We start from the raw sequence: 7,190 nt of genomic DNA on the forward strand, positions 1-7,190 counted from the left end.
TTTTGCAGAGGATGATGACTGAGGAACCGGAAAATTACCAACGCATGCTCCATAACCTTGTTTCTAGAGCTCAGCAGGTGCGGTCCCCCTTCTTTTGTGACTTCTTTGTTAGAAAATTTATGGGACTGGTGGACGAAAAACGTTATTATGTGTTATTTGCCCTCCCTATTCCATCTACAAAAGTTTGTCTGTATGATGATAAATACCACCATCTTGTAACAGTTTGTTTCCAGAGCCTCATCATGGCATATTCTGGTTCTATCATTGTTTTGGTAAAATACATTCCTTAATTGCATCCGCTGACAACTCCAACAATTGTCTTGAATTGCTGGTTCTTGATGTCACTTGGACCGTGTTGTTTCGTGTAGCTGGTATCTGTAGGTCTGATGTTTCGTTGCTTTCCCACCGGACATATTTTACAGTGAAGTACCCCTGAAAGCTGACATGCCTGGATTAGAAACTTGTGTCTGCTCTATGAAACATGACTGTGTCGGGAAAATTGCTGACTTGATGTGTCGTGATTCATAGGGCTATTTCATAAGAAGCAATTTTCAGCTAAATCTGTTGAGCTGTCGTATATTAGTATAACTAAATGCAAATGGTAGGCTGCATGTACAGCTAATCTGTTTCTGTTGAGATCTAGTTTTTAAAATTGGTATGTTATATTCATTTGCAAAGCTGTCCTGGGCTGTGCAGGATCATGGAAATCTGTAGGCTCTATCATGTTACTGATTACAGGGTTGGACTTGTAATAACTGATTCCCATTTGTTTTTATGGTGTTCTTTGCAGAGCAACAATGAAAAACTCCTGGAGAATCCTTACCTTCAAATGCGGGGTTTACTTCATCTGTCAAATGAATGATATACCACATGATCCTTTGCTCTGCTTTATGAAATTGCTATTTGAAGAATCTTGATGTTCACTGCTTCTGACAATCATGGAGCCCAACTGCAGGGAAAAGTATTCCAAGTTGTGAGCCCAAGGAGGATACAACAACAACAACAACAGCCTAGTGAAATCCCACATCTTGGGGTCTGGGGAGGGTATAATGTACGCAGACCTTACTCCTACCAAGGTAGGATGGCTGTTTCCGAGAGACCCTCGGCTCAATAGAAGCATAAAAAGGGGGTCAGATAAGGTTAAAAGATTTAAAACGATATTGCAATGAAATAATGCAAGCGACACAGTAAAACAGGATAATCAAGGAATTCAAAGCGATATGGAAATGCAAATCACGAAAGCGGCACAGATAAAATAGAGTAATCAAAGTACAGAAAGTAGCAAATTGTCACGACCCAACCCCGTGGGCCGCGACTGGCACCCTAGCTGGGTACCCGTACATACCTACCAGACCGAATTTCGTATCGTACAGATTTTCTTTTTTCAAACGGATATTACAGAAGTAGGCCGATACAGATACGGCACGCGCCCAAACATATATATATACCTGAACATGCAGACATTTACAGATAAGCCGATAAGGCTAACATACAGACGAAACCCGTAACCCACACATCTATCTACAGGCCTCTACAGACATACAGAATCATATGACGGGACAGGGCCCCGCCGTACCCAGAACTTCCATACATACAGAACATACGGAAAACAAAAGATATATATACCAAAGTACATGCTCCGAATCAAAAGGAGCTCTTCAAGATAGCAGAACCTGTGCCCTAGACTGGCGGCGTGTCACCGAGTGCGCCTGTACCTGCGGGCATGTAACGCAGCCCCCGAAGAACCGGGGGTCAGTACAAAAATGTACCGAGTATGTAAAGCAGAAGTATATCAAACATAATCATGATCTGGACCGGAAGCGCATAAATATACTAGACTGGCTCATAAGCCGGACAGACAGAGTCATAGTCCCGACAGACGGACATAATCATGGTCCAGACAGACAGAATCAGAATCCATACGGACATACAGAATCGGAATCCATACGGACATACAGAATCAGAATCCATACGGACATACAGACATAGTCGTAGTTCAGACGGACAGACAGAAGTATACCTGACAGAATTATGCATGCAGAGTAGTGCAGAATCATACTGAATCATACAGAATCATACAGAGGCATGTGCTTATATACATACTGATGGCACATGCATACAGACATACAGATCCCGGCCCTGTCTGGGGGCGCGGTAAACAGAACCCGGCCCTCTTAGTACGGGACGCGGTGGACAGACAGAATCAGATCAGATCATATGCCATCCTGGCCGCCATCCCCATACACAGATCATAGTATCATACAGACATACAGATCCCGGCCCGTACGCCGAGGGACGCGGTGAACAATACAGAGAAATATGCACGATAACAGAACCTGGCCCGGGACGCAGTGAAGGAATGCATTGAGACAGCCACGAACAGATCCATGGGAAACCACATACATACAGACTCAATCAGACTAAAGGGTGCCAAACGGCGAGCCAAAATCAGAGTATACGGATAGTATGCATAGTACGCGCCTATATCCTACTTGGGAAGGCACGACAGATTATTATCAGAATCGGATTCTCAGATGTTCAGAAGTTATTTTATAAGAATTTCATAAAAATAGTTGTATCATAATCAAAATAATAGTTCAGATGGTTTCTGAGAAAATCGGACAAAACGGAAGTATTTAAAGTATTACAGAAGATATCGGGCCTTGCGGGCCCGCCTCGGACCAACTCGAGGCAACATATGTAAATTATCGCTAATAGACCTTATGAGGTCATCCATAATCGTTTGGAAGTGTTCCGACTCCGTTTAGGGGAGTTTTGTACAAAAATTCACTTTAAAGGCAATTTGTAAGAAAATAGCTTCAATTGAATTGAAGGAATTGGAGCGGTTTTCCGTCTCGAATTCCGGGGAACGGAGTCGTACTTAAGGCTCGCGGCCGAGCCTATCACATCCAGAACATGCCTAGGAACAAAGGAAAATGCTTCACATACCTCGATAGCGCCTTACGCTCGCTTGGCGTCGATCCCAATCTCGTCCAAAATCTAGAAATGGTCAAGTTTACCATTTGTTAGTTTCAAACTTTTCAATAATCCACCTTAACACATGTTTGCCTACCGAAATTTCGGCAGCATTTCCTCTGTATATAAGACATCCCCGAGACTTAGCTCGGCTCAATTCACTACACAACAACCCAGAACAACAGCAAAAACAACAACAGACATTAAAACACACACTATGGCATCACTAGCCATCGTTTCGGCATAACGACACATCTTTCGTTTCAAACTTACATTTCCGAACCAAACTTGTTATTCTGATATTCATCACCCACCAAATTCATTACAACATACATCGGAAGCATCCATACCATTTTCACCCAATATTCATAAGGTATGCGAACATTCAAACTTTCCATTAAGCCACTACTTTTCCAATTTTTCCTAACCTTCAACATACAAGTTCATTATACATTTCCATCTTCCAAATTCATCCACAATAATCATAATTTTCCTCTTGATACTTTCATCTCCATTTTTACATAAACCATAACAAAGTTGTATGTTTTCCTACAACAACTTAATAACCATTAAGTTCCTTCACTCTCCTCACATAATCCATGATTAAAACAACCAAAATATTAATTCAAATCAGTCCATCAATTTCAATTAAAACAGCCCCTCACCCATAAATTTCAACAAAACAACAAACGAGTTTATAATGTTGTTTTCTCCGTTCTAATTCGTTAAAACTCTAAATAAACACTTTAATAACATAAAAGGAATTTTATAAATACCTTATCAGAAGATCCACCACGAAAATTTCATCCCCCAAGACCAATATTTATCTCAAATTGAAGGCAACGCAACGTACAACGTTTTTCTCTTCATGAGCTTCGGGATTCGGAGCTCGGATTTTGATCAAAATGACCTTCTTAGCCTTGAAGTTTTCTCTCTCTCTCTCTCTAATGGAATTTTCTGGATCTTTTCTGATCTGAAATGTGGAGGAGGAGGCTGAAAACTCCCTTAAATAATAAGGAAATGGGCCTGACCCGGATTGGAATCGGGTTGGGCCCATTTCACTGCCCAGCTTGACCTTTCCGCCTTACAATGTCCATATCTCCTTGTACCGACGTCGCCTGGGAGCCCACGACCTACCGTTGGAAAGCTATTTCAATTATCTACAACCTTTATCTCTGGGCATTTTCCCAAATTCTAAACTTATAATGCCGGTTTTGCCCCTCCAAGTCAGGTCATCCGAAAACGTTTTCTTAAAAATATTCGTTTGGAGGGCTTCCACTTTGATTTGGCCCCAGGGCCCTTCACAGGTTGTGTTTAACTTTACATATACGATTCATATAACTTTTCACATGTCCCAAAAAAAATATTGATGTGTGGGCCCCACCTCAGCTTACAAATAATTCGACGTTCGAAAATGCAGGATATAACATTCTCCCCCCCTTTAGAACATTCGTCCTCGAATTTTCGATTGACCTTAGGGGGCCTCGTGACACTTAGGGGAGGTTCCTTCCTTTCTTTCAAAATTCCTTTCAACGTTACGATTGCTATCAACATCTTTCACCTCTTGTCACACTTCTCGGTTCCTTACAACGTTATCATAATTTCACGTTACATCAAACAGGTTCATAACTAGAGCCAGACGCACAAAAGCATATCGGACAGATTCATAGTCGAAGCCAGATGTACGGAAGTATGTCGGACAAACATGAGATCGGAGTCAGTCGTACAAAGAGGTATCAGCCAGATTCGACTCAGAATCAGACGTACAAAAATGTATCAGACAGAGTCGTAATCAGAATCAGACATACGGAGATGTATCAGACAGACGCGTGATCAAAATCAGACGTACAGAGATGTATCAGACAGATTCATATCCAGAATCAGACACACAGAGGCGTGTCAGACAGATTCGTAATCAGAGTCAATCGTATAGGGGTGTGTCAAACAGAAACGTATTCAGAATCAGATGTACAAAGATTTATCAGACGGGAACATAATCGAGTTCAGAAGTACAGAGGCGTAATAGGCAGAGCCTTATCAGAATCGGGGGTGCAGAAGTATAACAGATAGGATCTGAATTAGAATCAGATCACTCCTATTAAGGCTCCAGTGTTTTATGAAAATTTCCCTTATTTGTAAACTTGTTCGCCAAGTTATCATACAAATCGTCTTACGTGTCGCTTATCGACCTTTTCAAAGATTCCACTTATTCACACTTCTTATCTTTCATCTTTCCTACTATCCATACTCATTTTCTTTTTCAGACATCGTCATACCAGACCGAGTTATAATGGAATAGGGGTTTTTCTATCCTTTGATGACATTCGAATCCCCGTCTCCTCGTCGTTTCATGTATTCGGTTTAGTAAAACCTTTCGTCTATCACAAGATTAGTTGCCGGGACTCGGCTCTTGATCCATATGGGCACCAAACGAAAATTATACACACACACATACACACATACAGATATATTTACTAGTATCTTACTGGCGAACGTCTCTGACTGTTATTCAAATCCGCTCAATTTCCCGAGCGGTGTTGCACCTTTTCTTTTTGCCCATTTAGTCCGCCTCGTTCTGCGCGACTCCTGTAAGGGCACTAATTACTCCACACATTCTCTTTTCCTTTAGATTACCCCAAATTTTCATTTATATCTATCATACTTACATTTGTGCAAAATTTTGCATTACTTCCCAGGGGGGTCACCCATCCCAGAATTGCTCTGGCTTGAGCACGCTTAACCCCGAAACTTTCATGCATTTTGACGCGTTAGGGCTGATATAATTTCGTCAATTGCCCTGCAGGACCTTTGTCACATAATTTTAGGGCAAATCGGGGTCTTAGCAAATTTTCGGAAATTTTTTGTAGCGGGTCCCACCCCCGGCTAAGTTGCACAATTACCATATTGCCTTTCTGAATCTCCGATATTCACTTTCATACACATATACATACAATTACAGACAGGCCACAGATTTAAGTCTTCGTCCCACGAATTCCGTCTCCAAATAGTCGGTGAAATCTGATAAAATATCACCATAAGGTGCTCTCCAACCACCGACAGAAGAAAACTAAATTCCGACAAGTATCGCGGAACCTATTTGTACTTACTTTATATATATTTACTTCCATATCTCTGGAAAAAAATTTGGGCAGAGGTTCCTCTGTATTTCTTACTATCCGAAACCTGTACACAAGAAATACCAACCATGCCTCACAGGGCCAACACATATACGCATATATATATACATCATATCATGTCGTCTCGTAGCCACACGGGGCTAACAATTACAGATAAAATTATACAGATGTCGAGGCTTACCTCACATGCCCAACTCGAACAACATCGGAGGCTCCTTCCTGTTCACTTTTCTGTTCAATCTTCAACTTTATATTTCTACCACACATCGAACAACTTCTCCGACACACAGCTTTCATATTATTGCTTACCTGAGTACTGTGCGGCCTCCAATATCATCAGCCATTGCCTTCTGTCGATGTCGTCCTTTGGCTGAAATTAAAAGTTAGTCGAAAGGAATTCATATCCTACAGCTGGCTCTATCGCATGATCTAAGATTCAAAGAAGGGTAACATCCTAGATGCCCTGTAGCTTCCTGTTTATAGATGTGGTGCACAACACATCGATAAACAAGACTCTACTAGACACGGCCTGTAGACATTCCGAGGACTAACCGCTCTGATACCACTTCTGTCACGACCCAACCCCGTGGGCCGCGACTGGCACCCTAGCTGGGTACCCGTACATACCTACCTGACCGAATTTCGTATCGTACAGATTTTTTTTTTTCAAACGGATATTACAGAAGTAGGCCGATACAGATACGGCACGCGCCCAAACATATATATATACCTGAACATGCAGACATTTACAGATAAGCCGATAAGGCTAACATACAGACGAAACCCGTAACCCACACATCTATCTACAGGCCTCTACAGACATACAGAATCATATGACGGGACAGGGCCCCGCCGTACCCAGAACTTCCATACATACAGAACATACGGAAAACAAAAGATATATATACCAAAGTACATGCTCCGAATCAAAAGGAGCTCTTCAAGATAGCAGAACCTGTGCCCTAGACTGGCGGCGTGTCACCGAGTGCGCCTGTACCTGCGGGCATGTAACGCAGCCCCCGAAGAACCGGGGGTCAGTACAAAAATGTACCGAGTATGTAAAGCAGAAGTATATCA

The 7,190-nt window shown here is 42.0% G+C and overlaps 1 long non-coding RNA gene across 1 annotated transcript; it reads left to right on the top strand.

The window, feature by feature from the left end:
* The first annotated feature begins 2 nt into the window (after nucleotides 1-2).
* Nucleotides 3-1,006, top strand: LOC132606185 (uncharacterized). Its single transcript, XR_009569628.1, has 2 exons — nucleotides 3-77; nucleotides 791-1,006. It is a non-coding gene; the product is annotated as an uncharacterized LOC132606185 (long non-coding RNA).
* Nucleotides 1,007-7,190: the final 6,184 nt, after the last annotated feature.

The sequence above is a fragment of the Lycium barbarum genome, chromosome 8 (genome assembly GCF_019175385.1).
Source record: "Lycium barbarum isolate Lr01 chromosome 8, ASM1917538v2, whole genome shotgun sequence".
Taxonomy (NCBI): Eukaryota; Viridiplantae; Streptophyta; class Magnoliopsida; order Solanales; family Solanaceae; genus Lycium; species Lycium barbarum.